This window comes from Carya illinoinensis, chromosome 15 (genome assembly GCF_018687715.1).
Source record: "Carya illinoinensis cultivar Pawnee chromosome 15, C.illinoinensisPawnee_v1, whole genome shotgun sequence".
Taxonomy (NCBI): Eukaryota; Viridiplantae; Streptophyta; class Magnoliopsida; order Fagales; family Juglandaceae; genus Carya; species Carya illinoinensis.
The window spans coordinates 11,463,142-11,480,685 of record NC_056766.1 but is presented as its reverse complement, the minus strand read 5'-3'; the positions used below and the strand labels follow the sequence as shown (position 1 = coordinate 11,480,685).

The window sequence follows — 17,544 nt, the reverse complement described above, 5'->3', positions numbered from 1 at the left end:
GATTTAAACCAAAGTACCCACAAAACTCCACTTGACATAAAAGAAATTTTTAAAAATTTTTCTCAAAACCATCTTCAATCACAAATTACAGAGTCATAGAGAATTCAATCTTATTCCAATGCATGCTTGGTAAGAGAATCAAACAACCCATCAACAACCCAAGACTTAGAAAACAAGAGGATCAAATGACTATAGGAGTTTACACCCCCAAACTTAAACTAAACAATGTCCTCATTGTAATGCAAAAGTAAAAAGGATTGAAGAAATAAAATGAACTTCCCTGGTTGCATGATGAATCTTCCGAAGTTTAAAATTTTTCAGCTCTTTATTCATGCTAAATAAACCTGCATCAAAAATCAATTTATTAAAACTAAATAAATAAAGATAATAAAATAAATGAAAGAATGAAAGATAGATCTATGGGTTGCCTCCCATAAGCGCTTGTTTTAAAGTCTACAGCCAGACTTTTCAATCATCATCAATTAGGATCTCCAAGAGGAATAAATGCATAGTTCCTCTCCACTTGTTCTCCATAGTAGTGCTTCAATCTTTGACCATTAACTCTGAAAAATATTTCTTGTCTTGTCCTTCAAATATACTGCTCCAAAAGAGAAAAGTTCATAAATTGTATAAGGACCTGTCCATCTTGACTTTAACTTTCCCGGGAAGAGTTTGAGTCGTGAATTGAAGAGTAAAACTTGTTGTCCTAGTGCAAACTCTCGCCTAAGAATCTGTTTGTCATGCCGCTTCTTCGTCCTTTCTTTATAGTCTTTGCATTTTCATATGCATCATTCCAGAACTCTTCCATCTCATTCAATTGAAGAAGTCGCTTTTCACCTGCTACCTTCAAATCAAAGTTAAACTTTTTTACAACCCAATAAGCTCTATGCTCCAAGTCCACAGGAAGATGACATGCATTCCCAAACACTAATCGGTATGGAGACATCCCGATAGGTGTTTTAAAGGCTGTACGGTATGCCCACAAAGCATCATCAAGCTTCTTCACCCAATCCTTTCTATTGGTTTTGACAGTCTTCTCAAGGATGTTCTTGATTTCTCTATTTGAAATTTCAGCTTGGTCATTAGTTTGAGGATGGTAAGCAAGTGCTATCTTGTGCTTTACACCATATTTAGACAGAAGATTATCAAACAACTTGTTGTAAAAGTGAGTCCCTTCATCACTAATAATAGCTCGTGGATTGCCAAATCTTGTGAATATATTCTTGTGCAGAAATTTGAGCACTATCTTTGCATCATTTGTTGTTGTAGCAATTGCTTCCACCCATTTTGACACATAAGTCAATTGCTAACAAGATATAAGCAAAGCCAAAAGAAGGAGGAAAATGGCCCATAAAATCTATTCCCCAAACATCAAACAACTCTACTTCTAAGATACCTTTCAGTGGTGATTCATGACACCTTGAAATATTCCCCATACGTTGGCACCGGTCACAAGTTTTCACCAAAGTGTAACTATCACGAAAAATAGAAGGCCAAAAGAATCCACTTTGAAGTACCTTAGCTGCTGTACGGGTGGCTCCAAAGTGTCCTCCATATGATGATGAATGGCAATGATGGAGGATGCCTTGCATCTCTTCTTCTGGCACACATCTTCTAATGATTTGATCAGGGCATCTTTTGAACAACAAAGGCTCATCCCAAAGATAATAATTCACATCATGCAAAAACTTCTTACGTTGATGATAAGTAAGATCAGGTGGTAAAACTTTACAAGTTAGGTAGTTAACAATATCAGCATAACACGGAAGCTTGATCTCACATGCAAACAACTGCTCATCAGGGAATGCCTCTTGGACCACTGAATCTGGTCTTTCTTCCTCTTGCTCTAACCGAGAGAGATGGTCAGCAACTAGATTTTCACTTCCTTTCTTATCTCGAATCTCCAAATCAAATTCTTGAAGAAGGAGGATCCAACGAATTAGCCTAGGCTTAGTATCCTTCTTGCCAAACAAATAGCGAAGTGCTGCATGATCAGTAAACACTATCACCTTTGTACCAATGAGGTAAGACCAAAATTTATCATAAGAAAACACCACAGCAAGCATCTCCTTCTCAGTTGTCGTATAATTCAATTAAGCTTCATTCAATGTCCGGCTTGCATAATAGATGGCTCTAAACAGCTTGTCTCGCCTTTGCCCCAACACTGCTCCAATTGCAAAGTCACTTGCATCGCACATAACTTCAAAAGGTTGACTCCAATCAGGCACAATCACAATTGGTGCTGAAGTTAGTTTCTCCTTGAGTGCATTAAAAGCCTGCAAACAAACAACATCAAAGTCAAATGCAGAATTTTTCTCAAGAAGATTACATAAAGGTTTAGAGAGTTTAGAAAAATCCTTGATAAATCTTCTATAAAATCCCACATGTCCTAGAAAACTTCTGATTCCCTTCACATTGTTTGGAGGTGGTAGTTTCTCTATGGTTGCAATTTTGGCTCAATCCACCTCAATTCCTTTAGATGACACTCTATGGCTAAGCACGATCCCTTCTTGAACCATGAAATGACACCTCTCCCAGTTCAGGACTAGATTTTTATCTTCACATCTCTGCAAAACAAGAGCTAAGTTATGCAAACAATGATCAAAAGATGTACCAAAAACTGAAAATTCATCCATGAAAACTTCCATTATATCTTCCACCATGTCAGAAAAAATAGCCATCATGCAACGTTGAAATGTCGCAGGGGCGTTGCACAATCCAAAGGGCATCCTCCTAAAAGCAAATGTTCCATAGGGGCATGTGAATGTAGTTTTCTCTTGATCTTCAGGAGCTATGGCAATTTGATTATACCCCGAATAACCATCTAAAAAGCAATAGTAGGAGTACCCAGCCAATCGATCCAACATTTGATCAATGAATAGAAGTGAAAAATGATCCTTCCTTATTGCTTTATTCAACTTGCGGTAATCCATGCATACACGCCATCCCGTGACCGTTCTTGTAGGAATGAACTCATTATTGTTATTTTTCACCACTGTCATTCCACCCTTCTTTGGTACAACTTGCACTGGACTTACTCATGAACTATCTGAAATAGCATATATAATTCCAGCATTAAGGAGTTTCAAAATTTCAGCTCTCATGACTTCCTTCATTGCTGGATTTAATCTTCTTTGGTACTCAATCGTTGGTTTGTAAAGCTCCTCCATTAAAATCTTGTGCATACAAATGAAGGGACTTATTCCTTTTATGTCAGAAATAGTCCATCCCAAGGCTGTTCTATGCTCCCTCAATACACGCAGTAACTTTTCCTCTTCTTCAGGTGTGAGTGATGTAGCAACAATCACTAGAAAGGTATCACTATCCCCAAAGAACGCATAGCGAAGATGCTCAGGTAATTGCTTCAACTCCGGAATTGTATTTTTCTGCATCTTTTCTTTAGCATTTTCAGATTCAACCTTTGGTACCACCGGCTCTAGCTTCCCCACTTCATTACTAAGTGATGTAACCTGCTGCAATGCTCCCAAAGAAAAAACATAGTGGAGAAATTTTTCACTAACAAAAGGCAAGTCAGATTCACAAACAGCAGAATTATTAAAATCAAAAGCATGAGATGAAGTGATGATACATCGTTCTAGGTGATCGGATGGCATATCTTCTTGAAAGGCCTCTTCTACATATTGCTTAATGACATCTACCCGAAAGCAAGTACTTGGATCTTCTGAAAATTTCATGACTTGGTAGATGTTGAACATAACTTCTTCCTTATTAACTCTCAATGTTAATTCACCCTTTTGAACATCAATCAAAGCTCTTCCCGTAGCCAAGAATGGTCGACCAAGAATTAGAGGGACTTCTTCATCTTCTTCCATGTCTAACACCACAAAATCAGCAAAAAAAATAAATTTATCCACCTTTACCAATACGTCTTCGATGATTCCACGCGGATACTTGATGGACCGATCCGCTAGTTGCAAGGAAATTGTTGTGTACTTCATATCTCCAAGTCCTAATTTCCTGCAAACAAAATGTGGCATAAAATTAATGCTAGCACCAAGATCACATAAAACTTTATCAAAAAATGAATTTTCAATAGTGCAAGGCAAAGTGAAACTCCTCGGATCTTTTAATTTTTGAGGCAATTTCTTTTGAAGAATGGCACTTCATTCTTCAGAAAGTTTCACTGTTTCAAACTCCTCCAATCTTCTCTTCTTAGAAATGATGTCCTTCAGGAATTTGACATAGTTTGGCATTTGTTCCAAGGCATCTGCAAAAGGAATATTTATGTGAATTTTCTTAAAAATATCTAAAAATTTAGAAAATTGCTTATCTAATTTTTGCTTTTGAAAACGCTGAAGGTAAGGAAGTGGAGGAGCGAGAATAGGAGGATTGTCAGGAAATGAAATTGCAGGAGGCAAGTCGGTCTCATTGACAATCTCCTCTTCTTCTACTTGATCCTGGCTTTGGCCATTGTTCGCAGCGATAGGGGTGGATTTGCTCTCCTTTAATGGTGACCTCTCAATTTCTTCTCCACTCCTAAGTGTGATGGCCTTGCATTGTTCCTTTGGATTCACTTCAGTGTTGCTAGGAAAAGCTCCTCTTTGTTGGGCATTAATGGTAGTGGCTAGTTGCCCAATTTGCACTTCAAGATTCTTCATAGTGGCCCCCATATTGCTACAATGAGTCTCAATGTTATCCAATCGTGAATCAGTCTTTTTAAACCTTGCATTGGTCTCCTAAACAAAGGAAGCCATAGCATCCTTAAGTGATATCTTTTTCTCGCTTGGTTGGCTATCAAATCCTGGAGGATGTTGAGGTTGCAACACATTCTTTGTATTTTCATATGACAAATTCTCATGATTTCTAAGCCCTAGATGATAGTAATTTGGCATAGGATTACCACAATAGTTGTAGTTCCGATTGTTGACATATTGAACTTGTTCTTGACTCGCTTCATTACTTGGAACTATTATACTTGTAGATGCAACATATTCTATACTTTGTGATATCTTTTGTGTTGTCAAGGCTGAAATCTGATGAGATAGAGTAGCTACTTGAGCTGACAGGGCTGCTATCGGCTCCAAGTCATGAATTCCAGCAACCTTCTTAGCCAAAGTCCTCTCAGTTGGCCATTGATAGTTGTTTGATGCCATTTCTTCCAAAAGGGCAGTAGCACCCTCAGCTGTCTTTGACATCAAAGTACCACCAGAAGTAGCATCAACTATAGTTCGAGTTTGACCATTTAACCCATTATAGAACATCTGAACTTGCAACCAATCTGGCAATCCATGTTGTGGGCAATGTCGAACCAAGTCTTTATACCTCTCCCACGCTTCATAGAGTGACTCAAAATCATTTTGCTTGAACTGGCCAATCTCACTTCTGAGTTGGGCTGTTTTTGTAGGAGGAAAGAATTTAACAAGAAACCTCTCAGCCATGTCCTACCAACTAATGATGCTTCCCAATTGTAGAGATTGTAGCCAACATCTAGCCTTGTCCCTCAAAGAAAAAGGAAACAATCCCAGTCTAATGGTGTCTTCAGTAACACCATTTATCTTCACAGTGTCGCAAATCTCTAAGAACATTGCCAAATAAATATTGGGATCATCCAATGGCGATCCGCTGAATTGAGCCTGCTGCACCATGCTAATCAAAGCTGGTTTAAGCTCAAAGTTGTTGGCATTAATTGTCTGGCGCATTATGCTCGAGTAATTTCCATTCATAACTGGTCGTACATAGTCCTTCAAGGTGCGTGGTAGTGCCTCACGTTCTTCTTCAGCCATGACTAGTATCTTATTTCTTCTTTGTGATCTAAGAGTTCTTTCAATTTCTGGATCAAAAGGAATAATTTCACGAGATCTAGCACGACGCATCCAACGTCAAAAACACACCTGTAGAGCAAATTAAAATAAAATTCTAAATTAAAACCAAGATTACTTTGTACCGATAGTGGCAAAAAGAATAAGAATAAATCAATCCCCGGCAACGGTGCCAAAAACTTGACCGGTGCAAAACTACAAGTGCACAATATCGTAGTTTTATAATAAAGTGATAACAAGAGTATCGTCCTCAGGGATTGGTACCTTACTTTTACCAAATACCAAAATTATACTAGTCTTGATTTTATCTACAGGAATCACTAAGATTTTTTATAATTGCAATTTAAACTAAAATCGACTTAAAGAGAAATACGCAAAAGAAATGAAACTGACGTTCAAAGATCAAATTAATGGGAAAGAAAACTTCTAGGAAATCGATTTCACCTAATTCTTCACTATGCTTTTCTCATCCAGCTAATTTAATTTAATTCTTTTTGTTCATTAGTAAATCTCTAATTCATCCAACAGCCTCTTTCGATAGTCAATTGAAAATTATTCTTGTTCATCAATTCATACAAGACTAAGCAAATTAATAAAGCAAGAAACCAATAAGACCAATGATTTAAATACTACATAGGTTCATACAAGTCTTTCGATCTCTATACTTACCTATGCTGAAATATTCAAGATCTACCCTATGATTCCCTCTTTCGATAGCAAATCACAAGATTAAATATCATCTAATCAATGGCCAGTTAATTAGAAGCAATAAACTCAGAATAAATCAGATAAATAAAGAGAGAATTGCCTTAAATTAGCATAGACAATCAAGCATAGTTCAGAACTAGGTTACATCGTTTTCCTAGAATAAATAAAGTTTAGCTCATGCTAGAAATGGAATTCAACATAAACGAATTCACCATAATTGTTCTGAGAATATTGGAAGAAAATAAACGCTGAAAAATACTCCTCGCAGCCACAACTCGTCTTCAAAAACTCAAGGAAATTATTCAATGTTTTTCTTCCGTCTGTGCTCGTGTATGATTCCAACGTACGTGCAATATCTGGAATTCCCTCTCCAAAACAGATGATTTGAATCCTTCTAGCTGTGTTTTTCTATCCCCAAAAGTGTTCTCCAGTCAAAAGGTACGGCCATAGAGTGAAAAATCACTTTTATATGGTGTGACGGCGGAAAACCCTTGATCTGTCAAATTATGATGTTCGCTTGAGCGGGGTGTCGAGCACACATCGAGCGTTCGACTATGCCTGATTTCGCTCGAGCGTCATATCGAGCGCTCATCGAGCATTCGACTCTGCCTGATTTTGCTCGAGCAATCTTTGTTTTCCTGCAACCCGCTCGAGCTCACAGTCGAGCGGCAGTCGAGCGTTTGAATCTGCCTGAATTCGCTTTAGCGGCCAAAAGCCTCTGCTCGAGCAATCTTGTAAAATCTGCAATATGAAATTTTGCAAGTCATCACTCGGCTTTGGCAAGGGATGTCCTCTACCGCGTAAAGTGCAAGTGTGGAGCTCGGCTTCAATGGGAGATGTACTCTACTGTGTAAGGTGCAAATGCAAAGCTCAGCTTTTGATGAGAGATGTACTCCACCACGTAAGGTGCTAGAGTAGAACTCAACTTTTATAAGTGCGAGTGTGGTTAGGCAGTCAAGTGACTTGCTCGCCTATTTAGGCTCTTGGGAGGCCTTGACTCAACCCTCCAACACCCTCTATCACCTTCCTCAAGTTTGATTGAAGTTTATCTAAAAAGAGGTACTCTCTTAAGGTAGTGAAGAGATGACTCCAATTACACCATTGATAAGACCAAAAATAACAATTAGAATCTGACCCACATCAAAATCTAGGAAATGCATGACAAGGGAACCATGCTGGAATCGCAAATTCTCCAAGGTGATACTCGCCAACTACCTCAAGACAATCTCGTTCTGCCTCAGTGGCACCTTCGCTATTTTTCTGAATAGTGAAAAGATTGAAGTTATTCTCAACACCAAGATAAATGTCATCATCAAGAATCTCTATAGCTGACATCCAATTTGCATTATAGTCAGATGCTCGCTCTTTAATGGCACCTTCTTCATGCATATTGATTAATAGGGAGATTGCCTTTAATGGCAACAACAATGAAATCTCTGAGGTTGTACATAGAGTGAAAGTATGTGTCCATGATGTCCACATTCAAATTATAGCTCATGTTAACCATCATCTGAAGCATCCACTTGTACAACTGGATTTTTTGATAAATAGCATCTAGTAGTTGGCCGAGTTAGGATGGCATTGGCCAAGTCGAGATGGTGCTGTGACCTCAAAGGCTAGGATGGGATGCATTGGCAAGACAAGATGCTAGCCTAGATGGTTTCGTCCGCTGCATGCATGTGGTTGAGATGGTTGCTGCATGGCTGGGACAATGGCCAAAGCCGGGACAGGATGTGTTCATGGCCAAGTCAAGATGGCATTGGATGGACATGGCCGAGATGGTGGCTACCGGCTATGTGAATGTGGCTGAGCAGTTGTTGATGAGCCATGCAGTTGCTTTGGATGAGCACTTGGGTGAGCCAGCCACAAGTGGCTCGAGGAAGTGACTTGGCCAAGTTGCTGATGGTGATGCTTGTTATTGGTGCACAACAGGATGGTTGCTCGCTTGTGCCTAAGGAGCCGTGGAGCACCAGCCAGCAACAAAGATCGCTGGCGATCCTACTGGAGGCTAATGTGGCTCACCAGCCCATGGAGGCTGTTGGAAGAGAGGCTCTCCCTCTTCCCTTAGGTGCACCTTCGTAGCCGGGGACCGCCACGGTTGTGGCTGAAAATGCCGGTGGCCCTCTTGGTGGCCACCCTTTATTCTGCTAGGCCCATGGATAATAGGCGAGGGGTGTTGTAACAGTCTATTAGAAATTTAATGATAAAATTTTTACAAGCTTTAGGAAATTCAAGAAAATTCCATAAGTTTTCACTAATCGACCAATTGCATAAATTTTAGTCTGTCAACTTAGTCAGTATTACCACTCACTATGATGTCAGAAGCGTGATTTTATTTATTTAGAATAGTTAGAAGTATCAGAATGCAATATGGTATACGTCATTAAGCTCAGTTGATTATTTAGGATTTTATAACTCAATAGTCTCATTTTCAGTTTTCAGACGAAACGATTGTTCAAAAATGCATTTTGCTTTTTTGAGGCACTTCGAGGCTAAATTTCGATAAACATATTGCACAATTGGGATTTTATTTTACAGTATAAATATTTAAGATTTTACAGTGTAGAGTTTATTTTTCATTTTTTTCAAAGTAAATAGTAACTTTAATAGTAGCTCTAAGTGAAGTGTTTTCAAAATCCTAGTGTAGAATGTCCAAATTAGGTCAGAGAAGTTTTATTTGGACACTTCACAAAATCTTAGCCTTACTTGTCGAATAATATTTAACACTTAGCACCAAGAGGAACTATCAGATGGATTGTGAAGGAATGAAGGTGTGAGATTATACCACCTAAGCAAAACCCTATTCCATCCAACCATCCAAATTGTGCCAAGCCAAAAAGGGTTTTAACTCTAGTGAAACCCTAAATTTTTGGAATCCAATTGAAACCCCAACAATTTGGTTGAAACCGAAAGCCTAAACGGTTTCCCCAAAACCCTAAAGCTGGCTTCCAAATCCTATTTAATAAAATTTCTAATATTATGTTTAATCACTTGATTAAATCAACTTCATATGCTATTATTCCTCAAATTCATTTTATGACATCATTATCCAACCTTTTAAACATAAGAAATTTGATTGTGACAAGAAAAAATGGATTTGCGCTTGATAGCATCTCAAACCCTAACCAAACCTTCTTTAAACCCCAAATTGCATCCCATTTATTTAAGGCTCACGAATTTTGCCCACCTTGGCAAAGTTTCTTAAAAAGTTTCGCCCCACTAATGGCAGACCAACATTTACCCTTGGCAGTCCCAAATAATCTCTTGATGTGAGAGAAAAATCCACCTCATCATTACCCTTCTACAAGGCAGCAATAGTAGCCCACTCCCCCTCATTATTTTCATCTTTTTGTGAAATAATCACCATCTATCAAAGTGTCACTCAAGGTCATACCTCACCTTTCAAAAGTCTAATAGGCGTGCAAGGCACCTATGCATTCACTTCACCACTTTTCATTCCCGTTCTTAGAGAAAACACTTAGAAGCTCTCTTGTACAGTTTTCTGAGCATTTTTACATCACATTTTTGGATTGTAAGAAGTTTCTATCAATGATTTTTTCATGAAAGTTGTTTGTCTTTGAGTCTAGTTTTCATGGGTGCCTTTTTTTGTTTCATTTTCATAGTCATTTGGTCGGTCAAAAGATGTTTTGACCATAGAAATGTCAATCTGGAGAATGTGTTGTATTTTGGAGTCTTTGACCAAACTAATGGATAAATCTTGGTCTGAAGTTTTTATGGAATGTTTTCAACATGTTTATATGAATGGTTATTGAGGATTTATTGTATGATTAAAACTTTTGATGAAAATTTTTCTTAGATCTAGAAACTTAGAAACTGGAAGAGGAAAAACAGTTTTTCTTTTAAGAAAGTTTGGATCTTTTGTAGTTTAATCTTACTCCAGTGGTTTTGATATCTTTATTTGATGATACTAAGCCGTTTATCTATATGTGAGGATATAAGTTTGAAGATTTTTTGTGTTAGTTTAAAATATATGGATTTTTTATGCAAGAAAATACTCAATTAGGTCAAAAGTTTGATGTTTTCGACTAGATCCATATTTTGGGTTATTTTTAGCCATGTAATTTTAAGTTTAATGCTTGGATCTATTTTAGGACACATTTTTAAAATATGTAATGTTTTAATTTGAAGATCTCATCATTTCATCCCACAGATCAAGGGTTGGATCAAAGCAAGTTGAGAAAAAAAAATTATATTTTTGGACTAAGTGCGGAGCTGAGTACGTCAAGTGATGTTTTGTAATTTTTGGTAATTTTTGTTTGTTGATTCAAAGCATGTTAGTTCCTATGAATGTGTTATCAACATGTTAGAAGAAATATATGGATTTTGGAGTTCCTGGAGATGTTTTAAAATAGGTTCAAGGGTTTGTACTCTTAGTTAAAAATTTTGGATCCTTTTACTAAAATGTTGTGTTGATGAGAAGTATATTTATGTTGAATGTTTTAAGTATGTTTTTAAACTTAGGATATTAGAATCTTTGTTGCAAATGTTTGGTTTGATCATGAGTTTTGAAGTTAGAATAAATTGCAACAAAAAAAACAAGAGATTGCCTTTGGAAGTTTTGGCCCTATGGTGTTTTTTATAGTTGTGTTTTGTTTTAATTTTTTCTAAGTTGATATTTGAGTTTATGACAAAATTTACATGAGAAATATAAATTTTTGATAATATAGTCATTTTCCCACGTATAGAGGGTAAAATGATAATTTCTCTAAATTAGCATTTTTCATGTTTCTAATTATTAGTGATAAAGTTTATAATTTTTAGAATCTCTACTTATAGTTTTTTATGTTTCATGCTTAATCCCCATAATGCGACGATCACTGTGAGTTAGCTTCTAACTTACTATCAGATTACTATGTATGTGTGATGGATAAGAGAATTGTTGTTTATGTACTTATGTTATCCTATATAACATGCCATGCCCTGTTACATCATGTATGTCTATTATGCATATTACATTCTGTCACGTCACACTATTTATTCCATCATGAAATATTTATCTATTACACAATATTTTCTATCATGTAATGTTATCTATTACATGTTATATCATGTCATATAATATTTGTCTGTTACATATTATGTCATGTTACATATTGTTTGTATATTTCATGTTACGGCAAGTCATGCATCTGACGTGTATGTCATGTTACATTATGTCAAGTTAATTTTCCTTTCCATGTCATGTCATGTTATGTCTCAAGTACAATTTGTGTATCTCAAAATTAGTATTTCCACTTCAGTGAAGCCTATTTATGTTTATCACGACCCTAAATATTAGGATATGGTAATATTCTAGTGGAACTCATTTATTCATGCTGGAATGTCTAAATTAATGAGAAATCCCCTGGGTTGATAAAGTAAGGTCAACAGGGTTCGAATGTGGCTTAATTAACTGGTCACCAGAGCGAAGAAGGGCACTAACACTGATGGTGCCCCCATACATCTCAATCTCATTTTATATGTACTCATGCTAATGCAAATACCTAACATGGGATACGTACAGTACGTGTGTCCATAGCAGGTGCAGATATCTGTGAACTAGCAATTATATTAACTCAATCACAGATGGTGCAGATACCTATGTTACGATACAGTAATCGACAGGGACAAACAGCTCGAGGGGACCCATGTTGTACCAACATTTCACTTTTATTAATCACACTTATTTATTGAACAAGATTTTAAGTTCATGTATTTCATATTCATATTCATGTTATTTAACATTCAGTTCAAGTACTGTCCATGCTCTATTTAAGTCTTATCAATTTATGTTATGTTATATGTCAAGTCAAGTCATGCTTATTTATGATTATAAGTATGCATTTATGCCTTTACTGACATGCTTGAATTTGTAAACTGTGGTAGTCCCAACTATCATTCCCCCTGAAATGGTAGTTCATGTGGTAGGATCAGGAGATGCGACAAATCCTCCACTGGGCCCATGGATAATGGGCGAGGAGTATCTTGAGTGCACGGTGATGTGCACCCATTGGCTGTCATTTGCTCGGCCTCCTTAGTTAGAGTCCTGCATGGCAGGAACAGAAGGTGCCAGTAGCCCAAGCAGTTTCCGTAGGCTTCTCAATCAGGCCCACAGCCATGAGGGAAGTACCCAAGGTACACAGTGGTGTGCACCCTTCCTTCCAAGCATGGCACTGTGTAATGTGCATGCCATGCATGGTCATATTTCCCTTTTACACTATAGTAGTTAAGTGCACAATGTACTTATACGCACAATGCACACTTAGTATGTACTGATGTGCATATTCCAAGTCCTTATTCTATATGCACAGTGCACATATAGGTACTAGTTATCATCTCTCCTTTTGTACAGTGCATTCGATGTGCTTTGGGCACTTACAGCTCAAGTGACCAGGTGATTAATCTACCCCACTTGTTGGGTTTGTGTTTTACGCACTGTATACTAAAGTGTAGAGTATCATTAACCACATGGGCGAGGAAGTGATCACTCACCTAATTTTAGTGACAGTGTCGCCAATAAAAGTAAAAGTAGAGAAGCTGAAAATATTTATCTTTTTGAGAAAATTTTATCTATTCGGTCTGAGATGATTTAACGCAACTAAAAATCATCCATCTCCCACTTTTGATGTCCAAAATTAATCAAATCCCACAGATGGTGCCAACTATTAATACCAGAAAAAAGCACAACAGGTCGGAAGGGGAGAAATAGTCATTCCAACTAACTATGAAAATTTGGGCTTTATTGGGTGTGGTTTGGAGCCTTCGACAATGGTCTTGTGTGGCTATACGGTATTTGTGCGTATATCCATGGCAATGAATGAAAAACATATGTAGGTAGGGTTGTATAGGAACCAACCAGAACTAGTGGAGAACCGGTTAGCCAGCTGTAGGAAATAGAAGAAACCAACGTCGATTAGTTTGGTCCCAGCCGAACTAGGTTCAAACCACCGAACTGACTGATATAGATATATATATATCTTAGATAAAACAGCAACTTAAGTGATTTAAATGGCATTGTTTTACACATAACATATAGAAAGAAGTATAAGTGAAATGACGTCGTTTGGTTTAATTGTTTAGATTTAGGGTTTACTAACTCCTCTCCTTCCCTCTTCTTCATCCCGATCCTCTTTCTTTATACTCTCTCCTCTCTCACCCCGCAGTGCAGCCCTCCCCTCCCCTCCTCCTTCATGCCACTCAGCTCTCGACCTTTCCCTCATCTCTCCAAGATCTCTCATCCTCGGCCTGTCCCTCACCTCTCCGAGCTCTCAAAAATTTCCCTCACCTCTCTCGTTCTCCTCTCATCTCTCTCATTCACCTCTCCTCCTGAGGTTTTGTTACGACTTTGTCAGTTTCGAGTTTAGTTGCTATGAATTTTGGTTGATTTGTTTTGAATTTGTGATGTGAATTTAGGAATGGGTTAGAATCGACAAACAAATCGTTGAACCAATTGGTACAGGCCGTAAGATTTTGGCCCATTCATTCTCTCCCTGTTAGCTGGTTTCGATCAAAACCACATTGATAGGATTATGGGTGCAACCGATCCAGTTTTGTCTGGTTTTGGACAAAATTTAAGACTAAACCAATATGTACTAGTTTTACATTTTTCAAAACCGATTACCTCTCTAAACCAGTACTCTGGTTTTCGATCTAGTTTAGTCTATTTTTCTTTTTTATATATATATAAGAAACACTGCAAACTTCAGTCATCATTGTTCAGAATCAAAGCATGAATACATAGAGGGATAGAATCAAAAGTTGTGGTATAACCACTGATGCCAAGGGCATCTTTGCTTAAGGCATGAGCAACACAATTATTAGCTATTGCAATATGCCTAGCTGACCATGTGGTGAAAGAGTTGAGTGTGGCTTTAGTATCAGAGATCAGTTGGCCTGCGTAGGTGTGTGAGTCTGAATCTGAATTTAGGCCCTTAACCACTTGTAGAGAGTCCCCTTCCATTATGATCTCTTGATAGCCAAAGGATTTGCAGAAAATGGAGGCTTGTAGTGCCACATAGGCTTCTGCCAATAGAGGTTCTGGGAAAAGGTCATGTTGCATCCTTAGAGTAGCTAGCACCTGCCCCTCATGATCCCTAATGATAGCACCCACACCCACCATGCATTTGGTTTTGTCAAGCGATGCATCCCAATTCAATTTAAGTCTACCTATGAGGGTGTAGCCCAAGCAGTATGTTGCTACACTTTGTCTATGAGGCTCTTGCCCTGCTGCTTAATTTGTTGCAGTTCCTCCATAAGTTGTTTTGAGTTTTAGACAATGGTGCTTGGGTGAAGGAAAGAATTTTTGAAGATCATCTCATTTCTCCTCTTCCAGATTAACCAAGAGGTAGTTGCAAAGGACACTATGTCATCCTGTTCCAATAGGTCTACCATAATTTCTACTAGATCTTTAAAGCTGTTGAAAAGAGGACTGGCCTTTTGCAATTTCCTTGTGCTTTGTCCCCACATGTCCCTAGTTGATGGACATGTCCAAAGAATGTGCTCAGCTATTTCTAGTTGCTACTTGCAGATTAGGCAAGTAGGGTTTTCAACCACCTTCCTTTGCACAAGGTTAGCTCTAGTAGGTAGAGCATTTAGGCATGCGCTCCAGAGGAAGGTTTTTGAGGCATTTGGGATTCCCAAACCCCAGATTTTAGTCCAGGAGTTTGCTGTTTTGGCTTGTACAAATGATTGACCTAGTTTTTGGTTTTCTAGCTCAGTGATCAAGTGATAAGCACTTTTGACACTAAAGTCACTTGAGGTTGTGCATCTCCATATCAACCTGTCTGATTTGGCATAAGGGCTCAGAGGGATTTTCAATATTATAGCTGCCTCCTCCTTAGTGAAAATGGCCTCAATCAGATCTTTGTTCCACTCCTTAGTGTTTTTGTCCATGAGGAATGAGACCTTTGTGTCCGCATGCATGAATCTGATAGAGCTTTAGGGTTTGAAGGTCGACTGCATAGGTAGCCACCTATCATTCCATATTTCTGCTGATTCCCCATCTCCCACTCTCCAAATCAGGCCCTATTGTAAATGAGGTCTAGCTGCCATGAAGCTTTGCCATAAGAAGGAGTTGTTCTATCCAACTTTAGTTGAGAGGAAAGAATTGATGTGGAAGTACTTTTCCTTTAATACCTGAGCAGCAAAGGAGTTTGGGTTAGACACAACCCTTCAACATTGCTTGGCTAAAATGGCCAAGTTAAAATTCTCGAAATCTCTGAGTCTAAGGCCACCATTGCACTTTGCTCTCTTCATCTTGTCCCAGTGCACCCAGTGAATTTTGTTTTCTTGAGACTGTTACCCCCACCAGAAATTCCTCATCATTTTGTTGAGCTCTTGGACTAGTTTCTTAGGAAGTTTGAAGATGCCCATGCTGTAAGTAGGGATGGACTGTATGACAGCTTTAATGATATCTCTTTCCCTGCTTGGGAAAGAAACTTGGTCTTCCAATTGCTTATTCTAGTCTGCACTTTGTCCAGGATGCTTCTGAGAGATTGAGTTCGAGACCTACCAATAAGGGCTGGTAGTCCTAGGTATTTCTCATAGGAGTTAGTTCCTCTTATTCCTGCTATGCTTGTGATAAAGTCTTTGGCTTCCTCCTTGGTGTTCTTGCTGAAATAAATGAATGTTTTCTCTTTGTTTAAGTGCTGGCCTGAAGCTGTTTCATAAGATTCTAGCATGGACAGAAGTCTCCTCCACTCCATTGGGTTGGCCTTGCAAAAAAGGGGGCTGTCATCTGCAAAAAACAAATAGTTAATGGAAAGCTTGTTTCTCTTGATAGGTAGCCCTGTGATGAGACTAGAAAGTCCAGCTTTGTTTAGCATACAACTGAGGGCTTTTGTGAAGAGGTAGGGGACAAGGGGTCCCCTTGTCTTATCCCTCTAGTTGGCCAAAAGCTAGTTTGGGGTTTACCATTAATGAGGATGAAATATGAGATTGAGCAAACACACTTCATGATAAGGTCAATCCATCTTACTGCAAAGCCAAGTTTCTGCATAACAGCTTTCAAAAAGGCCCATTCTATTCTATCATAGGCCTTGCTCATGTCCAGCTTGAGTGCCATAAAACCATCCCTTCCCTTTAATCTTGCCTTCATGGTATGTAAGGACTTGAAGGCCACAATGATGTTGTCTGTGATAAGCCTTCCGGGTACAAAAGGCAGTTTGAGTTTTGGAGATTATGTCAAGAAGTATGTGTTTCAGCCTATTGGCCAAGGTTTTAGCAATGATCTTGTAAAAGACATTGCATAGGTTGATGGGTCTGAAGTCAGTAACCTGAGTAGGGGAAGATTTTTTGGGAATTAGTGCTATGAAAGTCTCATTCATTTGGTTGGACCACTTCCCAGCATTGAGCACTTCCAGCACTGCCTTACTTATTCTTGGTCCTACTGTTTCCCAATTCTCTTGATAGAAAAGAGTTGGGAATCCATCAGGTCCAGGGGAGCCCAATGAGTTCATGTTGGTGATGGCCTCCTTGATTTCAGCTTCAGTAAAAGGTTTTAGGAGTTTGGCATTCATGTCATCTGTTACTTTCTTTGGCATGTCAACTGTGTAGGCCTCAATGCCAATAGGCATTGATGTAGTGAACAGGCTTTGAAAAAATTCTTGGAAAACCTGACTAATGGCCTAAAAGCCCTTGAATTCCTATCCAGAGTCATCCCTTATTTTCTTGATGTGGTTATGTTTCCTTCTTTGGTTCGCACACTCATGGAAATAATTGGTGTTTCTGTCACCATTCTTTAACCAATGTTGCTTGGCCCTATGTTGCCATTTGGTGTGTTCTGTATCAAGCATGGAGTTTATCTCTGTCTGTATCAAGATGTGCCATGTGGTGTAAGAGATCACTGTTAATATGGCTGGAGAGTTCCAAAGGAGGGCTAAGCCTCCACTTTTCCCCCTACTATCAACATTGAAACAGGATTCAAAGCCTAGTTTGATGCGAATTCTCTCCAATTTTTCATTATTACACTTGGTTTCTATTACAAAAACCAAGGTTAGGGACTTTGCTTTCATCAAAAGGTGAAGTTCATGAACTGTCCAAGGGTTCCCAAGCCCTC

The 17,544-nt window shown here is 38.4% G+C and overlaps 1 non-coding gene and 1 pseudogene across 1 annotated transcript; one reads left to right on the top strand and one right to left on the bottom strand.

Annotated features, from left to right (window-relative positions):
- The first annotated feature begins 5,244 nt into the window (after positions 1-5,244).
- LOC122297948 lies at positions 5,245-5,351 on the top strand. Its single transcript, XR_006239010.1, has one exon. It is a non-coding gene; the product is annotated as a small nucleolar RNA R71 (small nucleolar RNA).
- Positions 5,352-7,463: 2,112 nt separating this feature from the next.
- LOC122296659 lies at positions 7,464-8,049 on the bottom strand (annotated as a pseudogene).
- Positions 8,050-17,544: the final 9,495 nt, after the last annotated feature.